The 13,799-nt window shown below is 38.3% G+C and overlaps 1 long non-coding RNA gene across 1 annotated transcript; it reads left to right on the forward strand.

Moving 5' to 3' along the window:
* Positions 1–326: 326 nt before the first annotated feature.
* Positions 327–13,383, forward strand: LOC103280628 (uncharacterized). Its single transcript, XR_010004315.1, has 4 exons — positions 327–1,336; positions 8,560–8,681; positions 12,189–12,237; positions 12,989–13,383. It is a non-coding gene; the product is annotated as an uncharacterized LOC103280628 (long non-coding RNA).
* Positions 13,384–13,799: the final 416 nt, after the last annotated feature.

The following is a 13,799-nucleotide window of genomic DNA, read 5'->3' on the forward strand; positions in this document are numbered from 1 at the left end:
CATAATTCCACAGGCAACATTGAAGGCCTTCTCAATCTCTCTCTCTCACGCACACACACTAATTCATTTAACAAGTTATTTTCAGCCACTAATAAATTATATAAGCATTCAAAATTCCCAAACGAAACACTCTGAATTCAAAACCCCAAGTCTGAAATGCTGGGCATCCTTATCCAGTGGAACCCATTATTATCTTCTGACATCTGCACACATTTGATTTGTGTTATGCAAATGGAGAGATGATTACTTCTGAAAGGGTTGTGTGGGGTTAGTGACACAAGTGGCACACCTGCTCAAAACACTTGCTTGCCTTTAGTTACTGTGGGACATACTGTTAAGTTTATTATTTATGAGATTGCTATTTCTGGTTTCTTATATAATAGCATTATGCCAGGATGCTCTAATGTTAATGTCTGCAGAACTATGTGCACATTAAAAGCAGACTGAGTCACGCTTTAAATAAAAAAAGACAGCCTGAAATCCTATCTCCTCTTACACCTAATGATTTGCACAAATCATAAATGCATCGCAACATATACAGAACCCATTCATTCTATATTATTCAAGCCCAAGTATTAAACTGAGATTTACCCTAAAATAATATGTATAATATCCTGTGAAATGTATTGCTTCTTTAAAAATTTAAATAATGTTGACATGTACACTAGGCTCATTACAACTTCAGTGCTGCATTTTGCAAATAAAAAATAAAAAATTAAAAAACTGTATGAACTCTACATAGTTATTCTTCCAAATCTGGGCAAATGTAAAACACCCTTCCTCTCTCTTGCCCACATGCACATACCGATTTAAATTTAATACTAGACATTGTTTTGGAATTATACAGAACTACACTATCAAATCTAGACAGGCATAAACCCTATCATTTAGACACACACACAAGACAGACCCACCTCCTTTTGAAATTCGGCTTTGCTTGGAGTTAGAAAGCACAATATGGCTTGGTGTGACCTCCTATACACATACTTTTTCTCATTGGTAACCAGCTGAGCCATAGACATGCCCTTATAAATCCTTTTAATTAAAATGTCTTTTTTTCACAAAGGTCAATGTATTGGGAGGGAAAATGCCCTGTCAGAGCATGCTTTGACATGCAAGAAAATTTAACTATATAAGAACCTTTTACACACATTCCCTTAAAAAGACAGGATAGACACGACTACGGTTCCTGTTAAAAGTACTAATTGATTGGAGGAAATGACTCTCTGTTACTCTTTATCTCCCCTCCACCCCAAGTGATTCTGTATTACAATGAAATTGTGGTCTTTCCATTGATAGAGATTGCAGTGACCTCTGGTGGAGATTTTGGAAAAATGTAAGTTATTGCTTTTCCTTTGTGAGCTTTGAAAATCTAAGACAATGTTTTCCCAATTTTATGATTCAGGACTTAAACTGAGGACGGCCAGATTTATTTATTTTTTTTAATATTTTATTTATGAATTAGACATGTACACAAGATTATGAGAACAATAATTACAGAAGCAGAAAAAACAAAAACAGAAACAAAACAAAAAAACAAAAAAAACACTGAAACAAAAACAAACCCAAAACCCGGTCCACTTCCAGCTCATCTGCATTGTTTGGTACATTATCTTGTTAATGTTTAATATTTTGCAGCAAGCTACCGTTTGCCCCAGATGTCTAGGAATTCCTGGAATCCTGAAAACAGGAGTCACAAAAGTTCTATGTTGCTTCCTGCTAAGTATTGTCTAAGTTTGTTCCAGTCGGTCCGTTTTTTTGGCGAAATGTTCTGTGATACCTTTTGTGTCAATAAATCCATGTTTTTAATATCAATTAACTTCAGCAACCATTTTTCTGTTGAGGGTATTTCTTGCGTCTTCCAAACTTTGGCAATACATATCCTGGCTGCTGTTACCATATATAAGAAAAGTTTTTCCATGTTGGCATCCATTTGAAAATCCACCATACCCAGTAAGAAATATTCTGGTTTTGTATATAATTTAATTTGCAGTATTTTCTCCATTTCTTTTTTTATTTCCTGCCAGTACTTTTTTATTTTTCTGCATCCCCACCACATATGCATGAAGTCTCCATTGTGTTTCTGGCATTTCCAACATTTCCCATCTCCTTTACCTTTACTGAACTTCGCAAGCCTCTCCGGAGTGAGGTACCATCTATAAAAAACTTTGAACCAATTCTCCCTCAATTCCGTTGCATATATAAGTTTTTGGTTCTTCCTCCATATCTCCTCCCACTCTGAGAACATGATCGTATGTCCAATCTCTCTAGCCCATTTAGTCATTACCGTTTTTACCTGCACATCTTCTGTGTCCCAAACTAATAATTGTTGGTATAATATTTTTGTCGTTTTAGTGTCTATTTTTTGTAGTCTGTCCCAACATGTTTCCTTTAGTTCAAAGCCTAATCTCTTATCCTCTTGGAAGATTCCCTTTATTTGCCAATAGTTTAACCAAGTCATTGAGGGGTCCATTCCCTTAATCTCTTCATATGACTTAAGACAAACCTCCTGATTTTCTACTTTTACTATTTGCCTATATGTTAACCATATTTCCCTTGGCAATTCTCTCATATGATCTGCTTCGAGAGGGGAGCACCACATTGGTATCTTTTTATAGAATCTTCTTTTGTATTTATCCCAGGTTCCTATGAGTGCTGCTCTTAAAAAATGGTTTCTAAAATTTCTTTCTTTACTGGATTTCTCTCGGCACAAATAGCTGTGCCACCCTTTCCTTAGGTCCTGACCTTCTAAAGCTAGTGTTTTCCTTTTAGATAGGGTGGTCCAATCCTTAACCCAGGTCAAGGCAGCTGCGTCATAATATAGTTGAAAATCAGGTAAGCCCATCCCCCCTCTCTTAACATCATCCTTTAACTGTTTAAACCCTATTCTGGCTTTTTTGCCCTCCCATATGAATTTCTGTATATCCCTATGCCATTCTGCTATGGTCTTTTTTGTTTTTAGAATTGGTAAATTTTGGAAAAGAAAGTTTACTTCAGGTAGTATCTTCATTTTCACTATTGCTATCTTCCCAAGAAGTGAAAGCTGGAGGAATCTCCATTTCTTCATTTTTTCTTTTATCTCCCTCCATTTCCTCTCATAATTGTTTTTATATAGATGAGCATTGCTTTCGGTTAGTTCTATCCCTAGGTATTTAATTTTCCTGACAACTTCAATGCCTGTGACCCTTTGCAGTTTGTCTTTTTTTATGTGTGACATGTTTTTTGTTAATATTTTAGTTTTTCCTCTGTTTATTTTCAGTCCTGCTACTTCTCCGAAGTTCTGAATTACCTTCCACCATTTTTCGAATTGGTCAATTGGGTCTTCAATTAGACATACCAAATCATCTGCGTATGCACGCGTTTTATAGCTATATTTCTTTAGTTGGAGGCCTTTTAATTCTTTGTTGTTCCTTATCGCATTCAAAAGGACCTCTATTGTCAGAATGAATAAAGACGGGGATAAGGGGCATCCCTGCCTTGTCCCTTTGTTTATATTTATAGTGTTGGATATCTGGCCATTTGTGATAACCCTCGCCGTTTGCTGAGAGTATATTGCTTTAATAGCGTTCGAAAAATAAAATCCTACGTCCATTTCCCTTAAGATTTCAACCATACAAAACCAATTGACGTTGTCGAACGCCTTTTCGGCGTCTAGAAAAAGGAAGGCTATCTCCTTCTGTCTGTTCTTTTCATAATATTCTATGGCATTTAGGATATTCCTAATGTTCTCTCTCATTTGCCTGCCGGGGAGGAAACCGGATTGATCCTCTTCTATTCTTGCCTTTAATACCTCTTTTAACCTTTCTGCTACGATACTGGCAAAGATTTTGTAGTCCGCATTTAAAAGCGATATAGGCCTATAGTTCTTGACCTGTGTGTTGTCGGCCTTGTCTTTTGGTATTACTACAATATTAGCGCTAGTCCATGTTTGCGGAACTTTCCCTCCTTCCAGTATTCTGTTCATAACTTTCTGTAGGGGTGAGATGAGTATCTCCTGGAATATTTTATAGTATGACATTGAGAACCCGTCGGGACCTGGTGCTTTATTTGAGGGGAGTTTCTTAATTGCTCTGCTTATTTCTTCTTCCTTGATCTTCCTATTTAGAATTTCTCTTTGCATTTCCGAAATTTTGGGAATGTCCTGCCTCCCTATATATTGCGTTACTTTTTCTTCGGCGATTGTGTCCTTTTTATACAATTTCTCATAAAAAGCGGTGAATTGTTGGCCTATTTCTTTATAGCTATAGTATGTTTTCCCATCTTCCTGTATTTTATTAATATATTGTGCTTGTTTCTTTTTGTTTATTTTCCTCGCCAACCACCTCCCAACCTTGTTCGCGTTTTCGAAATGATGCTGTCTTGCGTATCTTAGCTTCCCATTTCCTCAACCTGAAGTGTCTCTAGTTGTTTTTTGTGAATTTCGAGATTAAGCTGGGTTTTCTTATCCTTGGGATTTCCTTTGAGTGTTTTCTCCAATCTTGCTATCTCCCCTTCTATCTTCTGGAATTCTAATCTCCAAGACCTTTTCTTCCTAGCACTTTGTTGTATTATCTGGCCTCTCATATAAGCTTTGCTGGCGTCCCAAATAAATTCTATTGCTGTGTCTTCCTCCTTGTTGAGATTGAAATATTCTATCAGCAATTTCCTATATCTGTCCTGATCCTCTTGATCTTTTAACAATGATTCGTTTAGTCTCCATCTGTATTCTCCGCTTCTCGTATCCTCCTTATCTAATGTAATCTCCAAGGGAGCATGGTCCGAGTTTAGTCTTGGTAGTATATTACATTTAGTTATTCTGTTTGCTATTGATTTATTACCCCATATCATATCAATTCGGGTCCAGGTCAGATGTCTGTTAGACAGGAATGTATAATCCCTTGCACTTCCGTGTAGGTGTCTCCATATGTCCAGCAAGTTTAGGTCTTCTTTCATTTTAAAGAAATATCTGGGTAATACACCACCCTTGATGCTTTTAGACTTCTCTGCTGAGTTGGATCTATCTAGTGCTGCATTGAGCACCCCATTGAAGTCCCCTATTATTATGAGGTCCTCGTATTCTTGTTCTATTATTTTTTGATAGAGTCTTTCTACAAATTTTAGTTTACACCCATTTGGCGCATATATGTTGCATATCAGGAGTATCCTGTTATGCACTTCTACCGTGACGCCTAGTATTCTGCCCTCATGATCTTTGAAGGCTATTTTTGAAGGCAGCTTCTCATTTACGTAGGTCACAACCCCTTTTTTCTTCTCGGGCCCAGATGAATAATACGTCTTTCCCAGTTTATCGTATACTAGGTGTGACACGTGCTTGTGTGTTATGTGAGTTTCTTGGAGACATGCTATGTCGTATTTGCCTTTTTTTATTTGTTGCCAGACTTTATTTCTTTTACAAGGCGAGTTAAAACCATTTATATTGTTAGAATACAGTTTAAGCCTCCGCGCCATCGTTCTTGTTTGCCTCCTCCTCCCTAACCTTATCCCATTTTCCCAGATCCATCAGATCCAATAAGTCTTCGGGCGATCTTTCTCTGAGTCTTTTTTTCAATCTGGACCATTCTCCATCTTCTCCTTGAGTCCTGTCCTCTTTTAATTCCACTCCTTCTTTCTCTTTCCGTAGCTGTTCCCTCTTACTATTCTCCTGTGATCCTGTGTTTAGGTATTTCTCATAGAAGGCGTGTGCTTTGGGTTCACTTGTTATCCAATGTTTATTTCCCTCCCAGGTAATCATCACTCCCTCCCTCCTTTCCCATTTGAATCTTATATTTCTTCTCTTCAGCTCGTCTGTCAGGAAGAAGTATTTACGCCTCTTATCCAAGACAGACATAGGGAGTTCTTTAAGAATGGCAATTTTGTTTCCTTTAAAATATGATGGAACTTTGGCATTACCTCTGAGGACCTCGTCCCTCAGGCTTTTCTTACTGAAGTGGATCACAATGTCCCTTGGTGTGTTAAATTTTCTTGAATGGTTCGAATGAATTCTATAAATTCTGTCTAAATTCCCTTCCACCGTTTCTCTGGTTCTCTGGGTAATATTTGTTATGATTTCTACAACTTGGTCTTTTAAATTTTCATCTTCGGCCTCCTGTAAGTTACGGAATCTTAACTGGAATTCCTTTTCTTTTGTCTCAAGTATCTCTTGTTGAATTTTGATTGCACTTATTGTTTTTTCTATTTCGCCTAAATCTCTTCTTGTTCTGTCTTGATCGGTTTTAATTATTTTATTTTCTTTAGATCTTTCCTTATTATCCTGTTTAATAAGTTCTATGTCCTCTTTTATCAGTCTGATTTCCTCTTTAACTAGTGTTTGGATTTCCTCTTTTATTTCCTCTTTCATACCTTTCATCTCATCCCTAATCTGGGTGTATTGTTTGTCTTGCTTTTCCTGAATCTTAATCACCTCTGTTTGTAATTTCAGAATCTCTAACATTACATCTTTAATACTGTAATCGTCTGGTAACGAATCTTTCCTAGCTGTTCCTCGTTTCTCCTTATCTTCATCCATCTTCGCCTTGGATGAATTCATCTCAATCTTATTGCTTATTGCTTTAGTCTAGTCTGGTCTGCGAGTCACCCGTATTATTTATTTGTTTATTTAATTTCTGCCCCCTTTGCTTGGACCCTATTCCAGTTGCAAGTAATCTAGAAACTGGTACTGTAGGTGCTGTCTAAATACACCCTGGGACTGTGCTGTCAAGTCGGGTCGGGCTAACTGGAAGCTGTGGGAGTAGTAGATGGGATAGCCAATTACATCCTATAAATCAATTCTGACGCTGACACTACCTATAAAACAATTCTAACACTGACGCATCTGTGAGTGGTTGTCGACCCCAGACTATAGCAGCCGAAACGGAGACAGATTAGAGGAAAAAAGAAAAAAAGAGAAAAAAAAAAGAAAAGAAAAGGAAAAACAACCATATGTCTACAAGTATGAGTTAAGTGTAAATATATAAGTAGAGTCTGTTAAGCGTTATGAAGCCAACCTTTATGGGGCCGGCAGGATAGTCCTCTTTCTTAATCTTCTTCAGAAAAGCAGCTGAGGTTCCTCAGAAAAGCCGCTTAGGTCCTCTTCTTCCAATCCTTGGACGGGCTGGCCTTGGTTGCTTTGTGAAAACCTGTTTAGGCAATCCTCGTCCCGCTCTCCATTTGAACGCTCCTGGGGACACTATGGTGGTCCCGACTCAATTGTATTTTGTATTTTGTCTCACTGTTGAGCGCGCCGCGTCACCGTGCGGCACTGCGTCGTCGCGCCGTACGTCCCTACGGCGTGCGTCGCTTGCGTCGCTTGCGTCGCGTGCGTGCTGCCCCCGCTAGTCTCTCCTCCTGGTCCTCGCCTGATCGCCGCCACGCCGCGACCGTCGCCTCTCGCCCTCCACCAACCGGCCGTGTTCCCACCGGGGCTCCTCCGGAGGAGTCCCTCCAATCTCACTGGGTAGTGTGGTCTTCTCTGTCTCTGTCTTAAGAGTGTATTAAAGTCTTTAGGGTGTTCTAATATTGTTTTATATTATTGTTCTTCTTGCGCCATGCATTCCTCTTCCTTTCCTTTCTCCAAGGACCGAGAGTACTCTCTCTCCTTCCTTCTCCTAGACTTCTCTCTCGCTTCTTAGTGCCGCGGTCTATCTTTTGCAATGTAGACTCGCTTCGCTTCTATGTATACATTTCTTCCCTCTCTCTTCTTAAGTTTTAAAATAGTGACGGCGTTCTAGCCTAGCCTCGGCTAGGAAACCTCAACCTCGCTCTGCCCACCAAGGACTTTTCCCGTACTGGGACTGGTACAGTTTCCCCTAGTTGTCTGGGAAAGTCCAATGGTTTTGCAACTCACCGGTATCTTGCCACTGGTGAGTGGGAGCCACAGCTCTACCTGAGCTCTCGGAGAGGTCAGAACGCTGAGGAACCTGCGTCCGCCATTAACGCCACTACCGGAAGTCAGGACGGCCAGATTTAAACTGTTATCCACTTATAAGCTTTAAACTGTTATCCACTTATAAGCTTTAAAATACACACCAGCATATACATATAGCTATATCTACCTATAACCTTTTTTTGTGTGTCAGGAGTGACTTGAGAAACTGCAAGTCACTTCTGGTGTGAGAGAATTGGCTGTCTGCAAGGATGTTGCCCATGGGGCACCCAGATGTTTTTTGATGTTTTATCATCCTTGTGGGAGGCTTCTCCCACATTCCTGCACGGAGCTGGAGCTGATAGAAGGAGCTCATCCATGCTCTCCCTGGGTTGGATTCGAACCGGCAACCTTCAGGTCAGCAACCCAGCCTTTATGTCAGCAGTGCTGTCGGTACAAGGATTTGACCCACTGCACTGTAGGCATTAACCTATTAATTCCCAAGCAGTTTCAGAGTAAAGACACTACTGTACTGTTCCATTATCTGGGTGGAGGCATAAGGGGGTGCTAGACAGAGAAGGATAGTCTATTTGAGGGGGGGGGGGGGTTGAAGGAGTAAAACCATTTTCCCCTGTACATGAAGCATTTTGACCTTAATGCAATTATAAGATTTCTGAAATATCTTTATACACAGCATATGACTGACTTGTGCTCCACAGATACCTATGAAACCAGCAGAAACTCATGACTTCCAAGGAGTCTGGCCCAAATAAAGAGAGACTTCCTATATGTACATGTGAGCAACAATGAGTAACTCAGAAGCTGTGCCGAAGTTGCTTTAGTGAGTTATTATTTGTTTCTGATCATTTATTATATTTATTGTTTAATTTATGTTCTACCTTTTCTCCAATAATCCGGCTAATTGTGACTTACCGTATATACTCGAAGATAAGCTGAGTTTTTCAGCCCTTTTTATCAGCTGAAAAAGCCTCCTCCAGCTTATAATTGGGGCAAAGTCAAGCCAGGCAGAGGGAGCCTGGAGGTCATTGTTTGCAATAGATGATATATTTCTCTGCTCCCTTATCAGTGTGTTTGTTTTTCCAAAGCCTCCCTCACTCTTAACCAAGGGAATGTTTTGAAAAGGAAAACAAGCCCTTGCAAGTCAGAAAGAACAATATATACATAACCATTAATCTTATAAAAGCATTTTCACCTGAAATATTTGTTAATCTCTACTACAGATATGTAGGCACTTCCCCTTGCTAGCCTTTGCCGCATATGTTTGCAAGTCTTTGCAAATCCTATGCAAATATAATTATCTACATATAGAGAGATGTCTAGATAGATATATATTAATATAGATATATAGGGCTTGGAAACTACTTTTCCACTTATAGAGCAAGTTTACTGTTTTCTTTGAAATACGTTAAAAATTCAAAAATATTTAACTTGCTGGTGCCTCAATTAATGTAATTTTATTGGTATCTATTGAAATTTTGAAATTTATCAGTAGCTGCTGCATTTTCCACCCTCGGCTTATACTTGAGTCAATAAGTTTTTCCAGTTTTTTATGGTAAAATTAGGTGTCTCGGCTTATATTCGGGTTGGCTTATACTTGAGTATATACAGTACTTAAAAGACAATTAAACAACGTATAAATATAAAACTATGAAAAATTATTAATAGACTATATACAAATCACAAAACAACAACACATGTCCCAGACAGTTTCTGGCAGCATAAGAATACTTTGACTTCTCTGCTAAAGAATCAAGGCCTGTGGATATGATGCCTGACTGTAAAATGCCCCATAAGTGCTTGTGGGTTACAGTTCTCATTATCCCCAGTCTGCATGGAGGATACTCAAAAGTGATGAGCGCAATCACTAAATAACATCTGGGAACCCAAAAACTAAAAAGCACCAACCACTATATAAAAAGAAAAAAGTTTTCTATCCATGGATTCAATGGTCCTTTTCAAGGAAACCATAAGGCTGATATGACTCTCAATGGAAATGAGTTTGATATCCCTGTCTTACTTCATCATCTTCTACATTTTGCCCACATGAAATATTATTTTTCTTTTAGGAGAAGACCAAGGCAAAGAATGTGTTGAGTGGTTCTCTCCCCCCCCCCCTTGCCCCAACCCGTTAGCATTTAACCATATTGTCCACACAGAAGCCCCACTATTTCCCAATTTTAACTTTTGCTACTTTTTATTGTTTTTGATCTCCCTAGCAAGCCTGAGCTCATTCTGACTCTTCTCTGACTCTCTCCCTACATGTGCTATCTATTCATTTGAATTCATCTCTTTTAAATCTTAGCTCAGTTGAAAGCTCTTTATATATCCACCCTGGCTTTTTGAGACACCTCTCATTGCAATTATTTGAAATTATGCCTTCAATATCTCACTTTTTTAAAACTCTAATCCAGGGGTCCCCAAACTAAGGCCCGGGGGCCGGATGCGGCCCTCCGAGGTCATTTACCTGGCCCCCGCCCTTAGTTTTATAATATAATATTTTTATAACGTTTTAAATAATATAATATATTGTATATACATATAATATTGATAATAATATAATGTTATACAATATAATACTAATAATAATACCATATAATAATATTAATTATATATTACATATAATATTACAGTATAGTGGTATAGCTCAATAAAGTAATATATAATGTTAATATTCTACTATGCTAATAATATAATATATTGTATGTACTGCTGCTCTGAGTCCCCTTTGGGGTGAGAAGGGCGGGATATAAATGCAATAAATAAATGTAGTAAATGAATAAATAAATAATTTTAGACTTAGGCTCGCCCAAAGTCTGAAATGACTTGAAGGCACACAACAACAACAATCCTAATTAACTTGACTATCTCATTTGGCAGAAGTAGGCCCACATTTCCCATTGAAATCCTGATAGGTTTATGTTGATTAAAATTGTTTTCATTTTTAAATATTGTATTGTTCTTTCATTGTTGTTGTTGTTTTGCACTACAAATAAGACATGTGCAGTGTGCATAGGAATTTGTTCGGTTTTTTTTTTCCAAATGATAATTTGGCCCCTTCCCAGTCTAAAGGATTGTGGACCGGCCCTCTGCTTTAAAAGTTTGAGGACCCCTGCTCTAATCCATCATGAACGCCCTTCTCTTTTAGTATTCCTGACCCTGGAATCACACCCAGGGTTTCCCCAAGATCTTTCTTCTTCTTCTTCATTCACCCAGTCATTTCTGATTCTTCGTGACCTCATGGACCAGTCCACGCCAGAGTTTCCTGTCGACCGTTGCCGCCCCCAATTCCTTCAAGGTCAAGCCAGTCACTTCAAGGATACCATCCCAAGATCTTAAGCTTTCTTAAAGTCTGGAATGTGTGTCTGGCTTGACCTTGAAGGAATGTGCTTGGCTTACTAAAATTGTTTTTGTGGTAATATATAACTTTTAGTCCCCTTAATGCTTCTGTTTAGCTTTTCCCTGTTTTTTTTCCAATTATAGATCTCATTCCCCATTTTTGTCACTCCAAAACAGTTCTTCTACCCATACACATAGCAGAGGTTCATCAGCTCTTATATATTAACCTAATAAGAGCAACATCATAAAAGACAACTCAAAATCGTATATTTCCATAAACCTAAAAACAATGCAGGAAAATGATTCATACATCAGATTGCTACTTGCTAAGTAGCATGGCTTCATATTGTACCCTTAATAGGAAATAGGCTATTCACCATTTCAATTTTCACTGTAAACAAATACAGATTTGTAATCCCTGCCAACCATCAGAAGCATCTTGTACAAAATGTTACACTTTCTGGAGCTGGAGGTATCATGTTACCATTTCACATGGAAAGAAAAACAATCTTCTCCACTAGATATCACTGTTTTTCCTTTTTTAAAAATGCATTAAGTGGTGGTAGTTCAAGTTTCACTTGGCTCAAAATGTCCCAAGACTTTAGGAAGCCTCATCTACAAATGAAGGTTTCAAATACAGTTTGTCTCATCACAAGCTAGTACTAACCATTTCCATAATTTAAAATCACAGGATAGAATCAGTACACGTGTGCCTTGTGGGCAGGTGCAATGTGACATAGTGTTTAACAGGTCTACCTATTGTAGAATGGTAAAAACTATAATAATCACAATGATTGGGTTTCGAAGTTTTTCTGGTATGTCTCAACTGTGTGACTATTAGAAAGAGAGTCGGTGTATTTTTCTAGTTTCTAGATGTAGCAATGGAAGATTACTCACTTAAGTACTGTACTTCTTCTCATGTAGGTAGTAAAGGACAAAGAGGTCTTAACAAAATGCATACCTAGCCAAATCTTTATTCTTATGTGTTCAGGTCAACTCGAACTCCCTAAGGTAGACCACTTCAACCTGCAGCAAGGCATGTAAGTTATGCTTCATTATGCACAATAGGAACCCTCAGTGACTTATTAGTGGTGGTGGGAACAATCAGACAATAATGGAGCTACTTCACAAAAAAAGGAAAAAAAACGTTGAAAACAACTAGACATTGGTATTTATTGCACTACAAAGCAACACTATTTTCACTTGTTACAATATTATGTAGCTATTTAGGCATTTTAGAAGCATTTTCACAAGATATTTTTTAAATGGGCTGTATGGCCATGAAAACATACAACAACCCTGTGATTCCAGCCATGAAAGCCTTCAACAACATATTTTTAAAATCTTTTTCCTATTTTTCCATCAATCCTAAGGTTCTTCTTCCCATCCACCAACAAAAAACAGTAGATAGGCAGTTGTAATAAGGAACAACTGTTTGTTTTTTGAGTTAGCACCTGTTTCTCAAGTTCAGTCTTCTTCATGACCAAATAATCAGATAGAGCCTCTATCATTACAGCAAGTGCTCAGAAAGAATAATGAAGACAAGGGAACAGCATTAGCTGCCCCATTCAATGGAAGGGAGTGGAAGTAAGACTACATAGAAGTGAGAGAAGCTGACCAAGGGAGAAAAGAGTAAAGTGATGGGCTCTATCAGAATTTTGGAAGAAGATGATGCATAAGGACAACATAAGGAAACTTTCAGAGGGGAAAATACTGTGAAATCAGATAGGTTTGAAATATTGGTTTGCACTAAACAACCAATTATTCTGACATTCTGGCTCTTTGTTACAGAACATTAAATGTGGAACATATCATACATAAAACAGGATTAGACCTGGATGAAGGAGGCATGAAAACTGGAGAATGGAATATCAGCAATTTAAGATATACAGATGACATCACACTGCCACCAGAAAATATAAAATACTTGGAACGGTTACTGAAGAAAGTAAAGGAAGAAAGTACAAAATGTAGTCAAACATTAAGAAAACAAAAATAATGACCACAGATTATATATAACTTTAAAGTGGACATTGAAGACATTTAAATAGTTAAAGATTTGCCACAATTTGGTTTAGTCATTAATCAGAATGGAAACTGCAATCAAGAAACCAGAAGAGTAGCACTTGGAATAGCAGCTGTAAAGGAAATATACAAAATCTTGATATATAAAGATATATAATTGAAGTCTATAGTTAGTATTGCCTATTTCATTGTATTTCCAGTTTTTACATATGGTTGTGAAAGCCAGGCAGGTTTTTTTAAATCATGTCAGGAGTGACTTGAGAACATACTGCAAGTTGCTTCTGGTGTGAGAGAATTGGCTGTCTAACAGAGACGTTGCCCTGGGGACACCCGGAAGTGCTGCTGGGAGGCTTCTCTCATGTCCCCGCAAGCTAGAGCTGACAGACAGGAGATGACCCCTTCTTGAGAATTTGAACTGGCAACCTTGAGGTCAGCCGTTCAGCCGGCACAAGGATTTAACCCACTGCGCCACCACGGCTCATAGTTAGACAGTGAAGAGAGCTGATAGGAGAAAATCAACTCATTTAAAATGTGGTGCTGAAGAAGAGTTCTATGAGTGCCCTGGACTACTTTAAGA

Source organism: Anolis carolinensis, chromosome 3 (assembly GCF_035594765.1).
Source record: "Anolis carolinensis isolate JA03-04 chromosome 3, rAnoCar3.1.pri, whole genome shotgun sequence".
Lineage (NCBI taxonomy): Eukaryota > Metazoa > Chordata > Lepidosauria > Squamata > Dactyloidae > Anolis > Anolis carolinensis.